This window comes from Delphinus delphis, chromosome 21 (genome assembly GCF_949987515.2).
Source record: "Delphinus delphis chromosome 21, mDelDel1.2, whole genome shotgun sequence".
In the NCBI taxonomy this organism is placed as follows: domain Eukaryota; kingdom Metazoa; phylum Chordata; class Mammalia; order Artiodactyla; family Delphinidae; genus Delphinus; species Delphinus delphis.
The window spans coordinates 33,567,864-33,594,406 of record NC_082703.1 but is presented as its reverse complement, the minus strand read 5'-3'; the positions used below and the strand labels follow the sequence as shown (position 1 = coordinate 33,594,406).

The 26,543-nt window shown below is 37.6% G+C and overlaps 1 long non-coding RNA gene across 1 annotated transcript in view; it reads right to left on the bottom strand.

Annotated features, from left to right (window-relative positions):
- LOC132417654 (uncharacterized) overlaps positions 1-26,543 on the bottom strand; it is a 918,655-nt gene that overhangs the window by 249,374 nt on the left and 642,738 nt on the right. The gene's annotated exons all lie outside the window — the stretch shown is intronic.

Below are 26,543 nucleotides of genomic sequence, written 5' to 3'. Positions count from 1 at the left end.
TTTGACAAGTTCTCTTTGTATTAACAGGGAGAAAACTATACCATATCTCTGGACTCAGAGGGAAGATGTTTCTTATATAACCATAACTATATTTTAAGAGAAACAGATTTAAGCATTTGTAGGCAACAAACTTACCTGAGGGCTTAATGGGGGAACAGGATGAGGGTGGGGTATTCTATAACTGTTATGGCTTCACGCTTCCTGACAAATATAAAAACAAATACCTGGCCTGTATTCAAGGTAACTGTATCAGACGTTTCAGTGAGAAAAACTGTTAACAGAGAACAGTTTCGGTATCCACCTTAAGAAACACATTCTTGCCTAGCTCTGAGCCCCTCCTGTTTGCCGGCTCAGACACGGGGAGGCCTTGCTTCTTCGTTGAAACACCTAAGACATTTTAGTGTAATTATAGGACTCTTTTCTCTCCTTTAATATTGTCTGTCCCAGTAAATCTTATTTAAGGAAGTAATTTGAGTGCTTTAACCCACATGGCTTTTCTATATAGTCTAATACAGAAGTGACTTGGAACTTGCTCACAATGACCTAAGAAGAAACAGTTTGAGGATAGGATGAACCCCAAATTTAAAAGAGAATGTTTTCACACAGAGATTTAAGTAGACATCTGTATCACAAAATAATATGGACCTTAAGTTTATTCTATTCTAATTCTTGTTCACAATGTTATTTCATACCATGTGTGACTTTGGGCAACCGAAAGTTACATTGCGTAGAATTGCGTAGAGCCTAGTGGTTACTTTAAATTTCTTGAGTTTGAGGGTTTTCCAGAACATGTTTCATGTACAATGCCCCACAGGCCTGGGCTGGGCAGTGGAATATAAAATGAAACAAATAGGTCACAAGCAGAAAGGATATCGCTGTCTTTTTTTTTTTTTTTTCGCTCTGTCTTATATATTAGTCTTCCCTGTAAGCTTCCCCTCGATTAAAGAGTTTCACAACTGTAATTTTCTTTTAAACATTGCTTTGTTCCAATTCTTTATAGAGATGAGGGCTAAAGAGGCCACATAATATGCCCAAACTCATATTACTAGGTAATGGAGAACTTTTTCCCCATTCCAAATCAGTTACCATTGAGTTCAATGTCCTAATTTATCTTTTTGGCACTAAAAAGTTTTGTAAGTTCAAATTTATTCACTACTTAACTAAAATATTGGATAAGGAATTAACATCTTGTAATTCTAGTAACCTGTATCAATTACTGTACTCATCAAGTACAAACTCTTTTTTTTAATGTTTGTCAAAAATTGTTTTATAGATTTTATAACTTTATTAATTGGTTACTGGAAAGTTAAAATAAAATTAAGTAAATTAACCAAGCAACATAGTGAAACAGGAGGGAAGGGAGCAGGGCACAACCTTTAAAAGAATGATACAGCCCAAGGACACGACATAAACTGATTAGAACCAAATGGGTCCAAGATGGCAGACGAGTCTGACTTCCACTAGACCCTGAGCCTCAGTATATGCTCATTTAAACACATCAGCAAACCAAATGACATACCCACCGGTGCCATGACAGTTCCGAGGCCAAGCACAAAGGTCAAAACGCAGGTGGCAGCCCAATTCCTGGAAATCACCACTCCTTCCCCAAAATAGCTGGAATACTCTTCCCACTCATTAGCCTATGAAATTACCCAGCCCTATAAAAGCTGACAACCCCATACCCTGCGGCGGCTCTCGCCTTCTGAGATGGCCCACACTCTGTCTGTGGGGTGTGTTTCTCTCTAAATAAATCCACTTCTTACCCATCACTTTGTCTCTCACAGAATTCTTTCTGTGACAGGCATCAAGAACCTGAGCTTCATTAACTCCTGAGACCAGGTGTGTGATCTCAGTTAAAAGAACGTGGGTTCGAGTCCCAGCCTGAGTTACACAGTTTCAATGACGCATGGGTCACTTTCATGCATGGGTTAACATCAACTTACTAGTTATTACATGATCAATTTCAGCACAATCGAATGGCTCCAACACTCAGCACAATGACAAAGACTCTCTCCCTGACCAAACTTTAGTCAGGGTCCTCTTAACCCTGAAGGGTTAATCCTCAACTAGGCCTCAACTTTTGGACTTCCAGGTCTGTCTTTGCATGACCTAATTTTAGCAAAAATTCTGCTAAATGAGTATAGTCAGAATCTCCTACTCTAGATGATATCTGGTCACATTTCGCACCCCTCACTATCTCTCAGGTGACGCCTGGTCACCCTTGACCTGCCTTCAGCAAGAATCCTATCAAATCGATTTAATCAGAATATACCCTTGATGTTTCTCCTTGGCTGTAAATCCCCACCTGTGCTTGTTGTACTGGAACTGAGCATGAGTCTATGCTGTCTTTATGCCCCTACGGCAACAGTTCCTGCATAAAAAAATCTGGTTTTGCCCCTTTACTGCCAAGCTCTGGGTTTCTTTAACATGCATCGTTACCAGACGAGGTTTTCTGTTGTTGTTTTTTGTGTTTTTTTTTACCTCTTATGTATGTAGGATTAATGAATAAAGATATTATTTTTGTGGTTTGCTTTTGAAAGTTTCATATATGTGGTACCAGGACATATGTATCATTAGACCCTCTTACAGAACTTGTCATTTTCCTTCGGAGAATTTACGACATTTTGTAAATATACTTACTTAAGTACTTATTTGATGAACGTGACCAGAGTAAAAGATTTCTGAAAGGAGTGACCATGTTTATTTCGCTCATCGATTATTACATATCGAAGGTATTCTGACTAAAGGCACTGCTGAGAAGGAAAGCGTCTTCAGAATAGAATGAGACATGGACCACTTGAACTCACACTCAGAAAAGCTTCATAGTAATATTTGGGGAAAAAATATTTTTTAAGATCGTGGCATTTTTCCTTCAAAGCATTCATTTATCACCCATCCTGTGCACTGACATTTTATTAAGTCATACGGAGGCCAAACTAAAAGACACGTTTTTCTGCTTTCAAGTAGATAGAACTTTCCAAGAACATCTGGAAATTCTTCTTAGAAACCAACATATTTGGCAGACTTCACTTCAAAAGTAATGTCCTCGGGTACTACAGGCTCAAGGATATACTGTGCAACATGGGGAATATAGCCAATATTTTGTAATAACTAAATGGCAAGTAATCTTTAAAAATTTTATAAAAATTTAAAAAATAATAAAAATAAATAAATTTTTAAAAATCTCTACCAGAAGCAATAGCTCACTGTGTAACCTTAGGCGAATTACTTAATTATATTGCCATTAATCACTCCTGTTTTCCCACCTACAAAATGTTAATAAAAAGAGTAAGTGTATCATTACAGAATGCAGCTACTATATGTGTTGTGTGGACCCCAAATATGTATCTATATTCTACCTCATGTTGAGTTTAAAATATCTGATGAAAAAATTAATAAATCTGAATATTTCCAGTGTTGCCGTGCATATAAAAAAAGGTAAAATCTCGTTATTATCTACTGAATCTGTTGTAACCCAGGTCTTGTCATAAGGCAGCCTGCAGTACGTGCTTAAAAAGTGACTCATAATAAATTACAAATCTTAATCAGTAACTTCAAAAGGATTCCTACACAGTTGCTCACTTCATTAACTGCCTTTACATTCCAAGATTTTCGTAACTAAACATCAATGTTACTTTTATGGATATCTGCCTGTACATGACAGAAAGCCTTCCACATACAATGATGATCCATCTGCCCTAAAGCAGGAACTCGATTCAAGATAATGGCCTACGTAGACGTGAAATTGGACATGTATGCAGAATGGCAAGACATCACAGATATATTAACGAGAATGCTTATAATTACAGTTATGTGTTTTCCTTATAATAAACTTTTGAAATGAAAATGCACATGTGATTTGTCCATATGCTTAATGAAGGGGAAAATTCAATCTAATTACATTCCCGATGAATATTTACTCCTAATGCAGTATTCTTTTATTTTTGCAATATTTTACTTTAAAGGCTAGCTTTAATAATAAGCAAAACATATTAAACCAGGAAAAAGCAGTTTTCTCGAAAACCAAGAAAATGATTTTTTCTTCCATTATACATTAAAATTACTCAAACAAAAATATATTTTAAACCTAAGGTTTACTTATGTAAAACTATACAAATATATTCATGAACTTCTACATATTCTCTTATAGAGATCACTTAGAAATAATAATCTTTCAGACTTGCCTGGTGGTGCAGCAGTTAAGAATCCGCCTGCCAATGCAGGGGACACAGGTTCGAGCCCTGGTCCGGGAAGATCCCACATGCTACGGAGCAACTACTGAGCCTGTGCTCTAGAGCCCACGAGCCACAACTACTGAGCCAGCACGCCACAACTACTGAGCCCACGTGCCCAGAGGCCATGCTCCGCAACAAGAGAAGCCACCGCAATGAGAAGCCCGCGCACTGCAATGAAATGTAGCACCCACTCGCAGCAACTAGAGAAAGCCTGCGTACTGCAACGAAGACCCAACGTGGCCTAAAATAAATAAAATTTTTTAAAAATTCTAAAAAAGAAATAATCTTTCATGTTAAAATTAAATGATATATACTTTCAATATTTTTAAAATAGCAAGCTATAATAGCAGTATATTCACCTATTTGATTTTGGTCTTCTTATTCTTTATCACTTAAGTTATTATAAAGGGTGATAAATACTTTGTTTTCATAGAATCTAATTATAAATTATATTTTGTTAGACTGCTATTCATGTGAGGAATTTAATAATCTTGTCAAACTTTTATTTTCCATCTAAATTGAAGTCATTTCTTCTACCTACTCATTAGTCTTCAAATCCTCTAACTACCAAAAAAAGCATGTGTTTGGATAAAAACAGACATTATACGCATCTGGGATACAGGTAAACATATTTCTCTATAAAATTTAAATCTGATCAGGAATTTATTTTTAACCCCACATGAAGACAAATCACACATGCACAGCTGGCTTGCATATCAATTGTGAGTCATTTTCCTCTCTGCCATATGCTATCTTTTTGAGGCAATATTGATGTGATAATAGAGGGGAAAGTAACAATGGATCGAATCCAGTTAGAATGGACAACTGCTGCTCCCAGTTGCTTTCAGAGTATCGTTTTTCTTTTCTCACTTTTAATTTTGAGGAGAAAACAAAAGGGAAGGGGTTGGGTGGGAAAAAATGATATTTGAGGGTAAAACTCTTTACGAAGAAACAAAACACAAACTTTATGAAAGGTAAGGGGTTCTCTGATACCCTGCACTTATTGGAGGATGGCAGCCCAGTCAACTTTTGTATGCAGAAGGGTGCTTAGTATGAATATATTAAATCAAAATGGCAGTGGTCTGGGCTACGAACTGGCTGTGCTCCACCAAATTATTTTACTTTGAAGTCCTCTCAATATGATGGTATTAGCAGGTGGGGCCTTTGGAAGATAATTAGGTTTAGACAAGATCACGAGGGTGCAGCCTCCATGATGGGAGTGGTGCACTTAAAAGAAAAGGAAAAGATACCAGAGCTTCTTCTCTCCACCATATGAGGACACAGCAAGAAGGCAGACATCTGCAAGCCAAGAAGAGGGCCCTCACCCAGAACCAAATCCCCTGGCACCTTTGATCTTGGACTTCCCAACCTCCAGAACTGTAAATATTAAAGTCTGTTGTTCAAGTCACGCAGACTATGGTATTTTGTTGTCTGAGCTAAGACAGTCTGCTATTTCTGTTTCAAGCCTACCAGAAACAGGAAGTCGCTATTGGCAGCTAAATACTTACTTGTGGCACTTGCTAGGAATCTGATAAAGGGGAATTTTGAAATCATAGTTGTTTTTCTTATTGCCCTTTCTAGGGCTGTCCCATTACCACAGTTTCTCCCCGGGTTTGTTTCCCAAACGGCTGAGCAGCAACTTTTGGTATCTCAGCATCTTCTTAATCAGGCAGCCCCTAGCTCAATGGATTAAAAACAAAAACAAAAGCAAAAAAAAAAAAAAAAAAATCCTTTTTTATACACAGGAATAAGAATAAAAATAACTGCCATTAGCACTCACTATGAGTCAGATTTGATACTAACTCATTGTACCCTAACTCATTTAACGCTTAAAAACCACCTTTTGAATTAGATAATATTATTGTCCCCATTTTACAAATAAGGAATAGAAGCATAAAAAGGACACACAACTAGGAAGTGTTCAGTCCAGGACTGTAATCTGAACAAGCAAGGTTCCTCGCTTTTTAACTGACTCACATTTAGTTTCTAAAGTATATAAAGGATAAAAAATTCAAGTTTAAAAATACAAAAATTTAAGTATTTAAAGGATAAAAATACTTGTTTATTGCTATTAGAACCAGCTGTATACATTTATAAATAACTCTTAGCACGGAACTTTCTAATCTCATCTTTCATTAGATTTTAGAAAGTATTTTTAAAAGTAGAGAAATTAGAAAATAAAGGATAAAAAATAAAAATAAAATCGACTATACTTCCCTCCTCTGATTACCATTCCAGCTTATTTTCTTTTTTTTTTTTTAATTTATTTATTTATTTTATTAAGTTATTTTTGGTTGTGTTGGGTCTTCGTTTCTGTGCGAGGGCTTTCTCCAGTTGCGGCGAGCGGGGGCCACTCCTCATCGCGGTGCGCGGGCCTCTCACTGTCGCGGCCTCTCTTGTTGCGGAGCACAAGCTCCAGACGCGCAGGCTCAGTAGTTGTGGCTCACGGGCCTAGTTGCTCCATGGCATGTGGGATCTTCCCAGACCAGGGCTCGAACCCGTGTCCCCTGCATTGACAGGCAGATTCTCAACCACTGTGCCACCAGGGAAGCCCTCCAGCTTATTTTCTTACAGTTATTTTTCTAATAATGGAATTATATTTTTCAAAATTTGGGCCAAATGTTATTTACTTAAAACATGCAGGTGACATGATTTTTCTAGTTTCATATGAAAAGCTTCCTATGAATAAGCCCTGGCCTCCTTTCTTTCATTAAAAGCAATTTAAGGTAGATAATGTCATGCTGTAATTATTCAGTACATGACTTTCTGATGTATTAAATTCTAAGCTGGAGATATAAGAATAAACTCATATTAATGAACTAGTAACTTTCCTTTTGGTAGTTTGTGTATGGCAGGAGAGTTAGTGCCTAATCTACTTATCCTAGTTTTGTATTTCATTTAGGTCTATACTGTGAAGTTGCCAGATAAATTACAGGATGCCCAATTAAATTTGAATTACAGATAAACAACAAATAGTTTTTTAGTATAACCATGTCCAAGGTAATATATATTTTTATTTGCAAAATCTGGCAACCCTATGTGTACTCTACTGTTTAACACTGCACCTGTGAAGTGTCTTTGTGCCTGTCTGATTTGGATGCCAGGATTTTTATTCTGAAAGGTTCTATGATGCAATAATACTAGCATTTTGAAAAATAGCCAAAGTGCCTAGGAACTGAGCTTCAAATTAAGATCTGATCAAAAATCAGTGTAATATTGTTTGATATAAAGTTGGAAATGAAAATGCAGAGTAAGATAAAATTATGAAAATCATGGAGTTTGATAATTATTCTGAGTCCAGCAGCCAGTATAATAAATAAATAAAATATATGGGCACAGAGCATGAAAGCATGTGAAGTACAAGGAGTAGAGTTACAGCGAATCCATGAGAAGCCCCTCCACCTCCAGCCCTCCTGGTGCGCGCGCGCGCGCGCGCGCGCACACACACACACACACACACACACACACACACACACACACACACACGCTGACTGGATTTAGTTTCCTTTTGTCCATCCTTCTCCAGCTCCGGCCACTGCCTGTGGAAACTGCTACTGCTAAGGCTTTCTTAAGATGTGTTAAAGACCATCAACACATCAACATTTAATTGAAGTTTTCTCCCAGAAACAATGATAAAAATCACTGGGGAAAAAAAAATACCATTTTACGCTGAATACACTATTTGTAACAGATTTTTCTATGGGCAAGGCTTTCCAGAAACTTGTGAATAGAGAAAGATGACCCAGTGATTGAGGGTAGGATCAGACTGTTCAGTTAGACCATATTTAATAGTATTTTCACACTTATTAACTGAGGCATAGAAATTTTAGACAATCATGCTTAGGGATATTACGTATAAGCTATTTTCTACTTAAAATAGCTTCCAGAGATGTCAAATTTAGGAACAATGCATTTTTTTCAATTTTGTTGTTTTTTTTTTTAAACAAAGGAGGCCCCATTTCATAGCTATTAAACAAATGCTAATTCACTTTTTTCCCAAATGCCTTGGCTTCTGTTAACTCCCTGAACCTGGCATATATGTTGTTCCCTCCTCAAAGAGGTTTTTTTTTTAACATCTTTATTGGAGTATAATTGCTTTACAATGGTGTGTTAGTTTCTGCTTTATAACAAAGTGAATCATGCCTCCTCGAAGAGTTTTGATATAAAGTTAAAAATGTTTTCTAGACTGAAACTATTTTATTTATAGCTCGAAAGAAGTTGATCCTCTTTGACAGTCATTTGTGGCTTATTCCATTTTTTTTTTTTTAATCACCAGCAAATGGTATAGTGTCTTTCATAGTGAGCCACCAACACATGTCCCTAAGATGATGGGTGAGTGAATGAATGAATGAGCTAAAAGCACTTCATGCTGCTCATCTAGGCTTTACTGTCCTGTGCATATGTTGGAAATTTCCTTTGGCTAAGCCACAAAATTGGTGGGCTATTTTCAGGGGACAATAGGAGAGTATTATAGGAAAAAATAATGGAATGATAAGTGAGAAGACATACAATGATGCAAAGGTTCTTTTCTGTTCTGGATGAAGAGTCTCAGGTAGACCTGTTCTCTCTGCAAACAAAAAATGCCTCCTCATATTAGATGTAAGAGTATAAACTGAGGGGCTTCTCTGGTTGCGCAGTGGTTGAGAGTCCGCCTGCTGATGCAGGGGACATGGGTTCGTGCCCCGGTCCGGGAAGATCCCACATGCCGCGGAGCGGCTGGGCCCGTGAGCCATAGCCGCTGAGCCTGCGCGTCCGGAGCCTGTGCTCCGCAACGGGAGAGGCCGCAACAGTGAGAGGCCCGCGTACCGCAAAAAAAAAAAAAAAAAAAAAAAAAAAAGTATAAACTGAAAGCAAGGGTCAACTGGAAACCCTCAGCAATGAATACATATAATTGAAGAACTGCATGTGGTTTCCAATTCTATCTTTACTCTCATAGGGATGCTTCATGTTGAACCAATGCATGTAACTACTGATGAAAAGGAATAATAGCCTTGTCATGAAGGTTATGGTTGTTTTATCTAAAATTACATTAAACCAGAAAATTCAATTGCCAAGTGCTGGGTCTGCCTTATACACAGGTATCTAGGCTGATCCACTGTCAGTCAAATGGGTTTTTGGATAATTCACCCCCCCGCCCAGGATGAATCCGTACTGTTTTACCCAACTTTGCATGAAACATACTTTGCCAAGACTGGGCTTGAATTCTGAACCACACAAGTCTGTGAATATCCCAGCTAGTCAAGAGTTAACCCTGAGAAGCCTGCACCATTACTACTTGCAAAAGCCACAAAGTCAGATGCTCAGTCAAATCCAGGATGCTACTTTTATTTCCACAAAAAGGAACTGATTATCTAACTGGGCAAGAGTACAACAACAGTTCTTTAACACTCTGTTCTTGGTATTTAAAAAGGCTGGGTTATCGAGCTGAGTGATTTCAATGAATATGAATTGCAGTAATTCAAAATGGAGCTCATTCTTACTTTTCATTTTTATCGTATTGCCAATTCCATTTTTGTTCTCATTTAGGCTTCCCTTTGTTTATTAAGGAATATTGACAAGTAATCTATCAATGCCCTACTTATGCTACAAATTGAAAATAAAATTTCCCAGAGATGGATTTAAGTCACAGTCTTGATATGGTATGTTTGAACATCCTAAGTTCTAGCTCTTTTTTTTTTCCTAACATCTTTTAAAAGCTTTTCAGCTCCCATAAAAGTATATATGTCTTATGGGTGATTTGATAACACAAATCAGGTGCCCTAGAGTTGGTGGATTTTTGTTTTGTGATTATGAAGTAGAGGTATAGCCTCCACTTCAGACTTATTTCACCCCTTCATGTCTATCCAACAAGGAGATGTACTATTTTCACACTAGCAAATACCACCCCAAGGAAAGTAAGACAGGTAGTAGTTATGTCCAGATACTGGGACTTGAGTAACTATAAAAATCGATTTTTCTTCTTTACAGTTAAATTGATTATCTACTTGATAATACTTAGAAGAGTCATTAGCATCACAGCGGCAAAGCTATTCTTTGTCTTAATTTCTGCCACACTGCTTTGGCATTATAGACTGTGATGTTGAAAAATCATGAAAGGATGCACAGAGTTGTAAATAACAAACGTTCAAAGCAGTTCACAGCTTCACAGAAACATGAAGACAATTTTTCCCTCCAAGGAATGAAGAGGTGTCTAGAGACAGACAGTACTGCCTGGATGTTAATTTCCTTTACAGCCTCTTTCTCTTCAAGGACTATCTACATCATCAGGTATAGAAACTGATTCCCCTTTCTGACTGACAATCTTCTGTTAGATTCCCGCCTCTGCTCGGTCCTCTCGGGTACATGTCCCCAACTTGTGCATTGGGAACTGTCTCCAAGGGAACACAGGTGAGCTAGAACTGAATTAGGACCTGACCTAGTTTTGACTTTGCTTATGCATGGCGACTTCTCTTACACCCTTACAACCGATCTTCTCCTCTTTACCCATCCATCCCTCTCTGCCTCAGTTCCACAGACTTCTCCTTTCTTGGCTCTTTCAATTCCAGTTTGTATGTTCAACATAACCTCAGGCTGACAATCGCAACACATGTAGTTAGGAAAGAACCTGTTTTCTCCATCCTGCTCTTAAGAATCATTCCTCCATAGATATTATCTTTAAAGTATATTATCAAATTCTTCACACAAAATTACAAGTAATATGTATTTAATTAAAAATTGAAAGATCTGGAACTCTGACAATATAGTCACAAAAAAATAAACTATTTTTACTTCCATTTTCGCAGTCACACAGAAAACAATATAAGGAATAAGGGACCTAAGTCAACAAGCCTGTGCTCTGACAAAATACTTCCTTTTCATTTGGGAATCAAATAGGCATGCAAAAAAGCACATTACTGGCATACGCTCACATAAATCCCTCGACTGCAAGACTATAAATATATTAATTAAATATGTTTGATTATTTAATTATGCTCTGCCTCCTTAAAAAAATATGTGAGGCAATTATATGAAAATATAATGGTAATACTTAAATGTAATATTGTATCTTATATTGAAATGTGAAAATATTAAAATATAGCCGCATGCGTGTTCTGAGATACTATTTGTACATTTAATGTATTGTCCATGTGGCACTTTCTCTGCACCTCTGAGGCTTGACATCACTGTAAGTTTCTGTAACTTGAGAATGCATTTTTTACTAATTATCTGAGTGATCATTACTTCACGTCGAGCAACACCAGGATTCTGTCTCTTCCTTTTTCTTATCCTTCCTGTTAATGCCCGTGGGGAGAGCATGTCAATGTATGATAAACCCACACCTTCCCCTTACTGGGGCTGTTTTATGACTTGCTAGATTATCAACATTTTGTTGACTTGGCAAAGGCACCTTATTCATCACTCACTGGTATTCATTATTATTTGGCTTTTCAACTACTGATTTTGAGGAAGACGTCTAATTCTTTTTCTCCTTACTTTTCCATTCATTTCCCAAAGTAGAGAATTTACAGTTCATAATATTGTTTTGCTAATTTGCTTTTCATTTCTTCATTTCATTGTCTACATGACTTATGCCAAATTCTTGTAAATTCGAACACTGTAGCCCTATGAGATTAACAGATACAAATTGCTACACGTAAAATAGATAAGCAACAAGGACTTACTGTATAGCACAGGGAACTATATTCAGTGTCTTGTGATAACCTATGATGAAAACTAATCTGAAAAAACATATCTATATTTAACGGAATCACTTTGCTGTACAACTGAAATTAACACAGTATTGTAAATCAAGTATACTTCAATTAAAAAAAAAAGCCAAACACTACAGCCCTAGTCAAAATTAGAGGCATGTTTGTATTCAGCCTTTAAATCCTTCAATTAAAACTGAATGATTTCTACTGAACGAAGCACAATGAAACCTCCCGCTACCTTACCAGCCCTCGTTTTAAAAACACACATAAAAAAGGTAATGTTTGGTTAACGTTAATTATGTTTTCAGGATAATTAATCTGAAAGGCATTGCTGGTAATCTTACTTCTTGTTCCAGACTATCTCCTGTGTTGCGTGCAATGAACAAGGGCCATGAAGCGAAGTCACTCTGACTCAGTGATGCTGCGCTAGGGTGTGACAGGCCTCAGTCACTAACTCTCTCAGGACTGAATGTTTCCTTTGGTAAACTTTCTCATGCTAAATGGCATTACAATCTGATAGGATCTTTAAAAACAGTTTCTCACTTTGATGTTTATACCTGAATAAAACATTTTTAAGTTGTATTATGAGCCTGGTACCCTATTTTAAATCTGCATACAACTGTCCCTGGATACTCTGATTTTCCCACATACTGACTATGGAAAATTTTTCACACTTATCTACTCAAGTTGGTAAACAGGAGCATATGGACAAAGTTAGAGAACTGGCAAGTGTTCTAGGGTTATCATTCCTGGTGTTCTCCCCTGCCAGTGTGAGTGAGTGAGTGAGTGTGTGTGTGTGTGAGTGAGTGAGTGTGTGTGTGTGTGAGTGAGTGTGTGTGTGTGCGCGCGTGTGCGCGTGCGCGTGCGTGTGTGTGCGTGCGCGTGCGTGCACACTGCCATAGAAAACCTAATTGCTTGATCTTCTCTCATAACAGCAGAATCCTAAGTGGAACAGTAGAGGTAACATTTATTTTTTAATACAACTTTCTCAACAGAAGCGCTGTGTCTCAGAAGAATGTCTTAAACGTGCCTCTTGTTCTTGCTGGGGGGTGGTATGTGGTAACATGGCTGCAGCACTCGGTAATTAGATTAGATATAAACGTTTAAGTAAAACTTTATATCTGCCACTTCTGCCAAGGCTGCAGTACTATGCACTATGCAAGTGAATTCTTCAGCGTTCTTAGCCATAAAGAAGATCATTTTTGGTCAGTAAACCAGAAAATATAATGGCCTGACCTGGTTTAGCTACAGCCCTGCTGAGCGGTATGAATATGCTGTCTAACCTCTTACGATACATTCCGTGAAGCAGCATTGTCATGACTACTGTTAATAGTTCCACGGCCCTAACATAGGATTGATGAGGATGTATCTCAATGACCTTGTATTTAAATCCTGCACCGGCCTTCTTTTTTTAATAAGCAGGGACCGAGTAGGACCTCTGAGATGAGGCACACGAATCTTCTGCTGACCTCCATCCCCACATCTGCTGCAGATAACAGGGAGCTTCGCAGTTCTACCAGCTCAGAGCACCATGGCCTCTCCCGAGGCCTCCACCTTCCAAGCAACAATGAAGTGGGAACCCCGGAACTCTGTCTCCTCTTGGTTGGGCCCCCAGCTCTCCTTCCTGTCACATCACTCACAGCCGTGCCACCACAAACTGCCTGAGAGCAAGGGGACTAACCTCACCCTGCCCTCTGCTCCTCACCTGGTGTGTCACCAAAGCAAGCCCTGGTCATCTGGTTCACAATACTTCTCTCTAGTGAACCTCATCCATCACTACTCTCCAACTCCGAAGCTCTTCCCATGGGCCCTCCGGACCTCATGGTCAGTTATTAGCAAAACACCCTGTACCCTCACCTCTGACCATTCTCTCCCCTCACTGCTCGTCCCTGGAGACACTACGTCCCCTGCAGTCCTCGTAAGCTGTAATGTGAGTTCCCTTTGGCCCTACCTACTTTGTATGACTAGCTTCTACTTGAGCTGACATGTTTTTAAAAAGACTGTAAAATTGTATTTTGGGCACTTTCCCACCCACGTTTTCCTTATCCCCATAATTCCCATTCTAAACTTTCACATTCCAGATGTCTAGAGTTTCATTTTCTTCATCATCCTCACCAAGGTACACCACCAGGCTGATCTTCCTTAACCCAGATTTGATATTTTTCAATCACCCCTCTCCTTCACAATAAATACCCTGAATTACAGGAAGAAATTTTTCGATACAGCACTCTTCCTCTCCTTTGAACACTTGGAAAAATTTAAGAAGCAAGGAGGTTCACTCTGTCAGCCAACCAGGACCCATTTCAAGGACTCTTCCTTCCACAAGCAGTGTTTATTTCTCTATGCTATCATTAGTGAGCCTTAAGGTACTGTACTCTTAGAATATGGATGACTTATCTGATCTATACTACATATTAAGATGAGATGAAATGTTGGAGTTTGAATTGATGATTGGATTAGTTATGATTCTAATCTATAAACTCCTATAAACCCCTCTCTTTACACAATTAAAAGGGAGATTGCTTTCAGCAAAAATGTTCCCAGAGCTTCACTCCTTTACTACAAATGTCCTCTGTATTAATTTCCGATGATTGCTGTAACAAATTACCATAAACTTAGTGGCTTAAAATAACATATATTTATTTTCTTATAACTCTGGAGGCCAGAAATCTGAAATTAGTTTCACTGGCCAAGATCAAAGTGTTGGCAGGGCCATGCTCCCTGCAGAGACTAAAGGATAATGCGTTTTTTGCCTCTTCCAGCTTCTGGTGGCTCCTGGCATTCCCTGGCTTGTGGCCATACCACTCTGATCTCTGCCTCCAAGGTCACATTGCCTGTTTCTCTGTGTGTTTGTAAAAGCTCCTTCTATCTTCCTCTTACAAGGACACAGTGATGGAATTTAGGGTCCACCTGGATAATTAAGGATAACCTTCCCATCTCAAGATCCTTAATTTAATAATACCCACAAAGTCTCTTTTACTGCCATATAAGGTAAGGATCACAGATCCCAGGTAGCAGGATGTGCATATCTTTCGGGAAGCCATCATTCAGACTCATATACCCCACAATCTTTTACACAAATGCCAAGAACTATGTGTAAATGCTATAACTTAAGTGAAAAGAACAATTAACTTATTAAGTCATCAACAACTTTTGTCACCGTTTAATTTATTTCAAATTTTGGATTTCTAAGTCTTTATGAATCATCTTACCCACTCTTCATTTTGCCTATATATAATTGAAATTATAATTCATAAATGAGTAAAGAGGAAATGTATAAACTCTGGAACTTTCAAATATACATCTGTTGGTTTTCTATTTTGCATGTATGGCTTCTTTTTCATAAGCATCAGAGTATAATTCTAAAAGTTTAATGAAAATGGACAAATACTATTACTCTATTTCAACTCTACAGTCCTGTATGAAAAAATAATTTGCACAGTATTTTCAATTCCATTATTACGGTTTTTGCCAGAAGAATGAGGTGTCAGATTTTTATTGTCTGATATGTATTGGGAATTAGAATTGCATGCACCACCACCCTGACCTTTATCCATACTCTGCATTTTGATTGGCTAACCTTTCTACTTCTTCCTATTTGTAGCTTTACTAAACTAAGAGGAACAGGTGAAATGTCCAACCAGTAAACACACAGAACAGAAGGTCAAGCTGAAAGGAAACAACCAAATTGCACATCGGGTGTGTGACATGCCAACGCCAGGACCTCACGCTCAACCAAAAATTTAAATTACAATATAAAACAGCATAACTGAATCCACTCTCTAAAAATGAATAAAAGAAAGGTGGCAAGTTTAACCCACTCTACATAACGTTGCAATTCCCTGGCCTTCCATGAAAACATCCTTGAAAGATGACTTGAGGTCACGAAGTCAGTTTTCATTATCACTAAAGTGATGCATACATTTGTATCTTAAGCCCTGTGTAAGGAAAACTGTTTCAGATCTGTCTTCTTTCTTGGGTGATACAAAATCACAGATTCATTATGACTTTCTCCAGCTCTTTCCTAACAGACCTTGTGCAGACGTACTCTTGGCAAAACTACAGTTCATGACTAGTAAAGACTAACAATTTTACTCCAAAGACCTGTATCACCATCAAACTTTTCTTCACACTTTTTTTCGAACCCAGGATTTCACTTGCAAGCAAACATCCACCTAGACTAACCCAGATCCGTTGCTTTAAGTTACATTAGTATTCTTAGTATATTTGTAATTAGAACAAGAGTGCCAAAAATTACCACCTAAATTTAGAATACACTATCTTTTGGAAACTGGACACTAATGACATATTTAAAAATAAATCTAAATTCCCCCTGGATTTTGAAATACAGCAATTAAGGTTATCCTCTTACATGTATATTTAAACAAATAAAAAAATCTTATATCCAGCAAATTTGTAAATAAATGTTGTTTCAAATGCAATTTTAAAAGATTGCATTACACAAGCCAATAAGAAAATAGTAAAGATTCTTCACAATTTCTTCTACACCTTGATTCAGTATGCCTGAAAACTTTGTTCATGGGAAGGTAGTTAAGTGTAAACTAATTATATACTTAAATTTTCCAAAGCCTTCCAGAAACATACATCTTTGAAGAGCATTCCTACTGTCTTTAAAAATAGGTACATAGTAAAAATATTAAAGCATAAACATATTTTTGTCTGGCCAAGGGAAACTAATAAGGTTTATACCATTATATTATACCATATATTATACCATCCTAGTATAATAGAGCTTACCAGAGACAACCCCTTATTTTTAAGGGTAAAGAAACTGAGTCTCAGAAACTAGTCACACAGTTAGATAAATTTCTTCCATCAATTCAAAAGACAACTAAGCTATATCAGCAAAATAAAATACAGTCTAAAAGATTTTTTTTTTAATTTTTAGAATGTAACAGTGCTTCTTCTTATTATTTACTTTTCACTTAAGTAACTTTATATTTGTATTACATCATGCTAAATTTTATCAGCATTTGGGGTCAAAACACAATATACTCTCTACTATACAGCATATCATGTATCTAGTCTAGTATGATATACATAGCGCATCATATGTCTCTAGAGAGAGACGGACATAGCTGGAGTTAGCTGGAGGGTGATGAGAAACTGGACAAAGATCTCTGTGTTTTTAAAAGTGTCATAGGATTTTAAAACTGTTTATTTAAAATCTAGTGGGAAGAATCCACTACAGAAGTAGAGGTTGAAAACAAAAGAAAAAGGATAACTAGACTGGAAATTTCTTGAGAGTGTGGAAGGGTATGTAACTGAAGCACATTCGAAGGATCTGGCCATGAACTGAGGACTCAAGGAGGATAGTGTGCATTTGTATCCAAGTTTAGGAAACTGGCAGTTCTACTGAAATCAGGGGTAACAAAACAGAAGTAAAAGAGGAACATAAGTGAAGGACATTGCTGACAAAATGGAAGAAAGTAGAAGAGTCAATGGAAAGAACTTTTTTTTTTGTTTTTTTTTTTTGGCTGTACGCGGGCCTCTCACTGCTGTGGCCTCTCCCGTTGCAGAGCACAGGCTCCGGACGCACAGGCTCAGCGGCCATGGCTCACGGGCCCAGCCGCTCCATGGCATGTGGGATCTTCCCGGACCGGGGCACGAACCCGTGTCCCCTGCATCGGCAGGCGGACTCTCAACCACTGTGCCACCAGGGAAGCCCAAAAGAACATTTTAATGAGACTAAAAACAAAAACAACAACAAAAAATCCCAACAGTCATAACTAAACAGTCATAGGAACATGACTGCAGATCTAGCTATTTGAACGATGCAGCAACTACAGATAATGAGAGGATTCTAGGTATGGACTGAGATGATGGTACCTAGTTTGTGGTAAGGGGTCTTTCTGGCAATCCAACATCCTACCAGAGAAGCAGTAATTCTTGCCTAAAATCTAATATTGGAAAATTACTGATTTGAAATTCTTTCTTTACATGTTGGTACTCAATGCGTAATAACTTACAGATTTTAAGGTGCTAAGAGCTAGTGAAAATAGAAAAGAGTATAGCATTTACTGAACTGAAAAAAAAAAAAAAGGAAAAAGACTAATGAACCAAACTGTCCAGTATGCATTTCTCTAAGAGGAGACAAATAATCTGGTAACTGCAGAGAGAAAAATCATTAGTTATACAGATTCTGATTTTTAGAGGTAATCTGACTTCTGAAGCAACAGATACAGGGTTATCCTGGGCAAAATGCCTTCACATATTATTTTTCTCTTTTTTTTTTTTTTACTTTATTTGTAATTTAAATTTTAATACCCAATAATTTATTTAATACCAGTATGCCCTGAGTTATAGAATTCTATCAGGACAATTGAAAAAAAATCAATGAAGCAAAACTTTAAAAGGACATTTGAAATTCTCAAGTCTTTATTTCACAAATCATAATATGAAACATCCTTTGAATGATAAAGTTTTCTAAATACACTTGAAATGAAATAACGAATCCTTGATCTTCATGCGATATGTTAGAAACAATCTAATACTAATGCAAAGTAGGAAAACATACTCAAATTACATCAATTTATTCCATTTTTCTCTTATTTAGAAATATGGACAGTATAAAGTATACAAATGTGGTTAAGATCTAAAAATGGAAGTTTTTAAAAGCCCTCGATTTGACTGATTACTGATAGCTATATTAATATACGCCAAACGATTTTTACAATGAATTGGCTTCACTAGTCAGTTGACTGGTATCAAGGTGTATCATTACCATGTGGGCTTATTTTATGTACAAACATCACCCTAACAACGAGGAGAACAAAACAATACTGATAGAGCATGGCCTGATTATGCTTAGACTACATTATTCATGATAGAAATTTCAGACTTTAATAGGGACTAGTGATAAGCAGTTTATGTTATAAAAGAATACAAAACAGATGAAAGTTGTGGACATTTTGATAAAGGAAATATTTATTTGAATTGGGTGAATAAAATGCTTCCGAATCTATAGGTACTTATTTGTAGATTTTGAATTCTATAGTTTCTCAGGATAAAGGACACGTCAAGATACCTAATCCAAGAGTAAATACAAGTCCTCAGTTGACCAGTAAGCTGAAGAAGCTATTTTGTAATCCATGTTTCCACCTATTTACAAAGAATAACTTTTTTTTCCTTTTAATCAATATTCTATACTTTTAGTTAAGGGATAACTTATCTACACTTCAAACTTATAAAGAATTTAAAACATTTCTCAAAACAATTAATTTAAAATCTATCATATTATATATAAATAACCAAATAGATATTTAGATATAATATAACCATAAAGGAAAATCAGATAGGAGAAATAAGAACAGGTATGAGTTTGGTGCCCAGAATTGTATACTGTTGCCTTGAGACAGTTACAAATTTGACTCAGTGCTTCACAGTTGCCCAGAGAAAAGGAAGTCCTATGAAGTTGCTGGAGTTGAGTTATCAATGAAAATAAAAGCGAATTGAGCTGGTCAGGAGTAGAACAGCAGTCTTGGGAATGAGATCCAGGAGGACTTCTTTCCCAGCTGGCTTCTCTCCGGTCAATAATGTCCCTGACAACTATATAAGCACCTGCATCTACGTTTTGTCAGTGACATGCTGTATACTGACCTGTTCTGAAGTACCTGATACACACAACCTTATTTTGATCCTTATAACCACTTAATTATTGTTAATAAGAAAGTGATATGAGGATCAAAGGGTTTACTCAACTTTTCTAAGTTTGCATAATTAGAAATTAGCAGACTAATTAGCGCTAAAAACAGATATGTCTGATTGCAATCCTCTATTCTTACATATCTACGTAATAGTGAATTCAACTTTGCTGAATTATTTCTTATAAATACATATGGAAGAATCATTTCACACCAAAGCATAATTCACAGAGAGTATCGCGAGAGTGCAGAGCAGAGGAAGACAAAGGGATGAGACCCAGCTTTCTGACTGTCTAGAATAATTTACGGGTCTTTTTGTTTTGTTCTGCTTGTTTTTAACCTAAAGAAATGGATCCCTATGAATACAGCTGATTTGTTTTGTGGTGGTGTTTTGTTTTTCCTCTTCAAACAGGTGGTACTGATTAAAAGATCAAATTTCCTAACAAGTATATGGAATGAGAGTGATTCATGCTGTCAGTTAAAGTCAGAGCCACGTGACTGGACAGTCAGTCGACACCACTCATAAAAACTGAGACAACTATCAAGGACACGGTCTGAAGGTAAAGCCAAGCTTTCTCAAGGCAGGATGGCCACACAATTCCCAGAAGGCAGGCTCCTCCCCCGGACCCAGTGCAGTCGCTCCACCTGCTCCGGTTTCCATTCCATTGGCAGAGTCCATCTTTCTTCCCATTGTCCTATTTAGAATATCCTGTTTTTGAACAATGACCAAGCTCCAAGCTAGGTTTACTGATAATTTCTCATTTTCTCACCTTCTTACCAGACACTTTTCTAGTCCACCTTAATGAGAGACAGGCTCTCACTTACCCTAGCCAGTAATTCTGTTTTCACCCATGGCCTACACTGGGTGCAAGCCACTGCAGGGGAACACAATGTGCCACCCCAAAAGATCTCCTTGGCATGTGGATTCTTTTGAGGTGAAAACAATCGAGGCCCCAACGACTCAGGAAGAATGCTTGAACTTCTCCCTAACTGCCTAAAGAATAGAGATAGAGGACCTCTTGCAAGAAGGGAGCCGTCACCACAGGTAACTACCTACAGTACGAGCCAGGTGTGTGGACACAGAACTGCGTTGTTAAGATTGCTCTCTGTCTCCCGTGTCTGTACACAGCCTAGCGACCATTCCTTTATCAAACATTTGCCTTTTCCATCTTTATGTCAACTGCCCTCCTCCCCTTTAAGGTCCCAAACCACTACCCACAACATTCTCTCTCGTCTTTAACTGAAGATGGTATTTAAGGTGAGAGTTTCAGCCATTTTGGTGAATTAGGGTCTCTCCCACGCATACATGTTGTTAAACTTTTGTGTGATTTTTCTCCTGTTAATCCGTGTCGCATCAATGTACTTCTTAGACCGGCCGGAACCTAGAAGGTACAGGAACAGGTCTCTTCCTCCTCAGTAGCTAAGGATACAACATTCTCTAACTCAAAGGAGCTGGAGCACTTACGTTAATCAGGCTCAAATGAGCCATTTAAACTGAACCAGGACATTGTAAGGGGAGGAGGGGGGCTGTAGAGGAGGAAGTGGTTTCACTTTGAAGCTATACTTTGAATTCATGAGGATAAAATCAAACTGGTACAGTTCTCACAAACACTGGATCAAGTTACTCTCTACACCAGAAGCTGCCATTTTGAGGAACGAACACAATTGAACGTGCTCTAAAAAGGGTTGGCAAATACAGGCCACACAACTTTGCATGTGTACATTACAGTAGTTTATTTTCTGAATTTGCCCCGTGGGTCAAATCTCAGGTAACTGCATCTAATCTGAGTTTATCTCTGCCGCTTGTCTTCCTGTTTTGGAAATCCCTCCACCGTTCCAATAGCTAATAGCTGCTTTTCCCCTGGCTGTTAAAGTCTCCCACTGCCCCATTTTTTGGGTCATTCTTCCATCACAACCTGGCTACCCTTGACTCCAGGCCACGGAGATCACTTAATACATGAAGTGACAATGGAAGATCACGTCACATAAAGTAAGTTATTTGTATGAGACACAGCTGGACAGCTTATTGCATCTGCTAGATATACTTCCAGAAAACACCGAAGTGGTCACTAGGAATTTCAAGCACTTGTATTTCTTCTACATAAGATGTAGCTAAAGGATGTATTTTTTGGTTAGAAAGGCCTCTAGGTAACTCTCATGTTACCTAAGTTCTTTTATCTTTTTTTTGCCGCACCGCGCGGCATGCAGGATCTTAGTTCCCCGACCAGGGATCGAACCTGTGCCCCCTGCAGTGGAAGCGTGGAGTCTTAAGCACTGGACCGCCAGGGAAGTCCCCTAAGTTCTTTTTAAACACAAAAGTTGACCTCCCCAACATACTGCTATGAGCTGTGAAGTCCCTCCAGTCATCTTTAATTGAAAAACCAGTTTAAAAGCAATTGCTAACAAAATACCTTGTTTTTCATTTTCACTGAATGAAATGTTTATTATAAACCAACACAGAAATAACCACATTAGTTACTTCAGATAATTTAATATTTATAGGCAGGTAAATCAAAACCCATATTCTCTTCAAAGGTAACTGCATGAACACATTAATATTATTTCAGAAATTGACCAATCTTTAGACGTACACAGTATCAATATTTATGGACCTTAAGGCCCTTTAGAGATTCAAGGAAGAAAATCCATTGTCCCAGCATTCTTGAGCACAATAAAAAGAACAATAATATTTTGCTAATTCGATCCACAGTGTATCTAAGGTCAGTATGGATCAATGAGCTGACCATGGAAGGCTGCAGCTTAAGGTTACCTGTCCTTTGAATTCTCAGTCAATAAATAGTTAGAGAGTTTATTACATGACAATTACCCTCAAGCAAGCTGAGAGGACATGACTAACAGATTTAAGTAAGCTTTTATTATTAATTCCATTTCTTGTCAAGGATGGTCACAAGGGACCATGTAGATGTAGCAAATTAATAAACTCTATGAAAAGTGAGGAATATTGGGTGGAATTTAAGCTACTGGAGACTAAAGCTATCTGGATAAGGGTGCCAGGAAGGCGAAGGGCTCTGAGACAGAAAAGAAGAAGGCTGAGAGGAGGCAGCTGGAGGACCAGTGCCCTTCCCAAGTGGAGGAGAACTGAAAGAGGATCAGTCACTTCATTTAAGCGACTGGGTGTAAGTTGTTATAGACCTACACAGGTTGGACGGGCTCTGAACGCAGGTTAAAGACAAACTGTGTTCTGCAGCTTCAATGTACTCCCTAAAGGGCTGTGAGCAAATAAATAAGTAAATAAATATTTTTAAAAAGAAAAAAAAATTTAAAGTGATATGACAAAAACAATACCTTGGATTAACCTGCATAGGAAGAAGAAAAATGTGTAATCAAAGACACCAACCATGAAGCTCTTTATGACAGAGGGGAACTGGAATTCATTTTAAAATGTTAAAGTTGAATTAGACAAAATCACTGATAAACGTTCCTTAAGAGAGTGAAGTATGGACTTGTTTGTTCTAAAGGATGATCTGATTATATATATACATATATATGTGAAACTTACATATATATATATATAAACGTACATATATAGACATACAAGTTAGTTTATAGTGACAATTTTTATATTTATATAGTAGTTTGTAGTGTTAGACAAATAGCTAAATGCAAATAGCTTAGAGCCAGTAAATAATATCATGGGGAGGATTCTGTAAAAAAATAGTCCAGGGCCGAAGTTACAGATTAACTCAGCTATTCACTGCTTCTTTTCCTACACTGCTTCCAACTGATTTCCCCCTGTGAATATCTCATCTGCAGATAATGGTAAAAGAAGATCAAAACTCCATTTATAATGAACATGCCACCAGGTGCGAAACATCCGTTCACCTACAGACCACAGGTAATGAACTCGGTTGTGTGCCATTAGAATAGAGAGCAACTTCATTTTTCCCTGTAAGATCCAAGTGTATTTCCCTCAGAAATAAGATATTCCATCATTTGGCAACACTATTATGAAAAGCTGGCATTACAGGTTTTTTTTATCTCATACATTTTAAGAGGTCAAGAGTAGTGAACTGTATTTTACACGCTGAGTCCTAGAAGTTGCCCTCGAATAACACTGTCCTAGAAGTTGCACTCTAATAACATTTTGTTACTCCAAATGTTACCATCTTTCAGTGAGAACTAACATCAATGAGTTTTATTAATGAATTTCAAGATGGAACTTGAGATTCTGAAAAAGCATTAGGAAGGTAGTTGAGAAAACTGTCTTGTTCTACAGTGCCTGCCCCCTTTGATTTGTTACCAAGGGCTTTTTTGTCAGTTCTGTAGGAGCCAGGTAGCTTTTGCTTATGCCCTTTATACTGATAAAGAAGAAAAAATCCTCAAATTATCAATGAGAAGGTTTAAAATTTTCTCGTTCTATTAAAATTCAGATGTTATTCACCAACATAACTGATTATGGAACAAGGATATAATTAAGTCTCTCTACTTCTAAAAGGTAAACGTTAAAATACATTTAGTCATGCATTTACTTTTGTGATTCAAAATCCGCATTCTTTTATGAGTGCTCTGAAAATCTAGATAGAACTGCATCGTTCAATATGATTTTTGGCACCATACGTGCTGTCCAAAAGGGTAGCTGCTCTCCACATCTGGCTACTGAGAAGCTGAAATGTAAGTGTGACTAAGGAAATAAATTTATAATCTGAAGTAATTTTAATAGTCACATGCGGCTAGCGGCTACTCTATTAGACAGTATATGGATGACAGAACAAGTGGTCATAACCATTCCAGCCAGCGGGTTCTACCTGGGCTCTGAACTAGACTCCATGAAGACTCCCGGTACCTCCCAGAGAATGAGGAAGAGGCTATTACCCTAACTTGAACAAACTCTTCCTGCTCTTACAACGATTCATTCTAAAATTAGCTTCTCTCCTCCCTCAACCCACTCCCCCTGTCATGAGCCTTCCAATCAATAATCAACCTGTAGGTTTCCTTCTTCACGCAGGACAGGTAACCTCAAGTAAATAACCTGGTCTCCCCTGTTCAGAGCTCAACTTTTTCAAGGCTTTGCTCTACCCACAAAACCACTTCCTTTGATGAGTCTGTCTAATCCTTCTTCAAAATCGCTGCTCTACTGGTATTTCCAAAATGCAACTCCAATGTTTCTTCCTGTTATAAAATTCACTAGGGCTCCCTTTTGTTTTCTGGGTAAAAATGAGATAAGATGCAAACTCCTCAGCACAGTCACAGATGTAATTTTATGCTCTAGTTCTCGCATTTCCTGTCACTCTGCAACTTTTCTTTTGTGCTCCCTAAGCATGTGAAAATGTTCTCATGTCACCTTGATCTTGCTGTACATACTGCACAGATAGCCTTCCCTTCCCATAGCGCCTGAAATGATTTCTACAGCCCCTTCTTCTCAATCTTCTCACCCCTATGCCCTCACTTTGGAATATACACACACAATCCAACACCACTACTTCAGTTACACACACCTATTGTGGTTCAAGAATTACCTCCTCCAGAAAACATTAGCTTTAGTTCTCCAGGATGACCTGAGAATTCACCCCTCTATTCCCCATTTTATCCTGATTCGATCACAACTCCTACCACAATGAACTGAAATGACTGTTAAATGTTTGTATTTTCTCCATCATCCTGTGGTCAGCTAGAAGATAGGAACTTAATCTTTCCTCCCTCTATCCCCAGTGTCTGAGACCACACACCTAGCTACACAAAAGCTGTTAAATATATCAATAAATGACAGAATAAGAACAGACTGAGACTGAAGATTTAGATATAAAATAAAAATTAGAATGATCCAAAGATAAATAAAATTCTGTGTGGGTATTCAAAGTTTCCTACTTGGGAACCCTAAGATATGATTTTGCTGATATGTGTATATACGTGTATATTTATATAAATATATATATTTATTTAAACACACATACTTATACTCGACTGCTCCTAGAAAGTATATACGCATAATTTGACGATTCAAAAATACTAGAAATGACTTCTAAGGAAAAGAGCTTTTAAAGTAAATGGGTTATAACATCATTTGTAAAACAGGCAGTCCTGCTGTGATGATTTCTATTCCGTTGTAGGGGAGGGAACACCCCGGCACTGATTTATGAGGCATTTTCTGTCCCTGTCGCCTCTTCCACATCCACAGCAAGACAGAGAAATAGTCTGAGTCATTTTACCAACCATTTTATATCATTTTTAGTCTATCGCAAAGCTAATACCAACTAACACTTTCTAAAGATCAATATAGTCTATTCACCAAAGCCTTTACTTACAACAGTATTAATAAACAAGAATTCCCCCAAATAGAAAATAATTTCATTTATAATACAGCATATCTCCGAAAGAGACTTGCAGACATTTGGTAAGTATAATCACTATCTATTCTACAGAACAACATTTAATGAATTGTACTCAAGGAAGACCCGTCATTGCCTGAGGAGGCCATGTCAAATTGAAGATCACTGGATAGAAGTTTTGCCAAACAGCTCAATGGTTGAGTCAGGAAGACACCCAGGAAATGGTATCAGTAAGAAACGGAAACCAGGATATATCCCAGATTACACAACACCCTAGAAACCTATCTGAGTAGAAAAGATACCAGGATCCAAATTACTTAGAAAATCAAGAATTAGAATTTGGAGAGCATTTTTGTCTCTCTAGAAGTTGCACTGAAACGGATACCTCTGGCAGTGAATTACATCTTTTTCTTACAAATAGAGTTTCCATTTAAAACCTCATATCTTAAATTACTTTAATTCCTGGATGAGCACAGAGCCTGCAGCAAGCTGATATTTCCCTATTCAATTTGGAATAGAGATAATTCCCAAGTAATTACATTAATGTAAAGGAAGGCACAAGATAACGCAGGGCTGGCAGGTAAAACAAAAGTTACTTACGCTCACATTTGAAATAAACACACAGATTTAAACCATTATGAAAAATATATTGCAGAAGAACTGAGA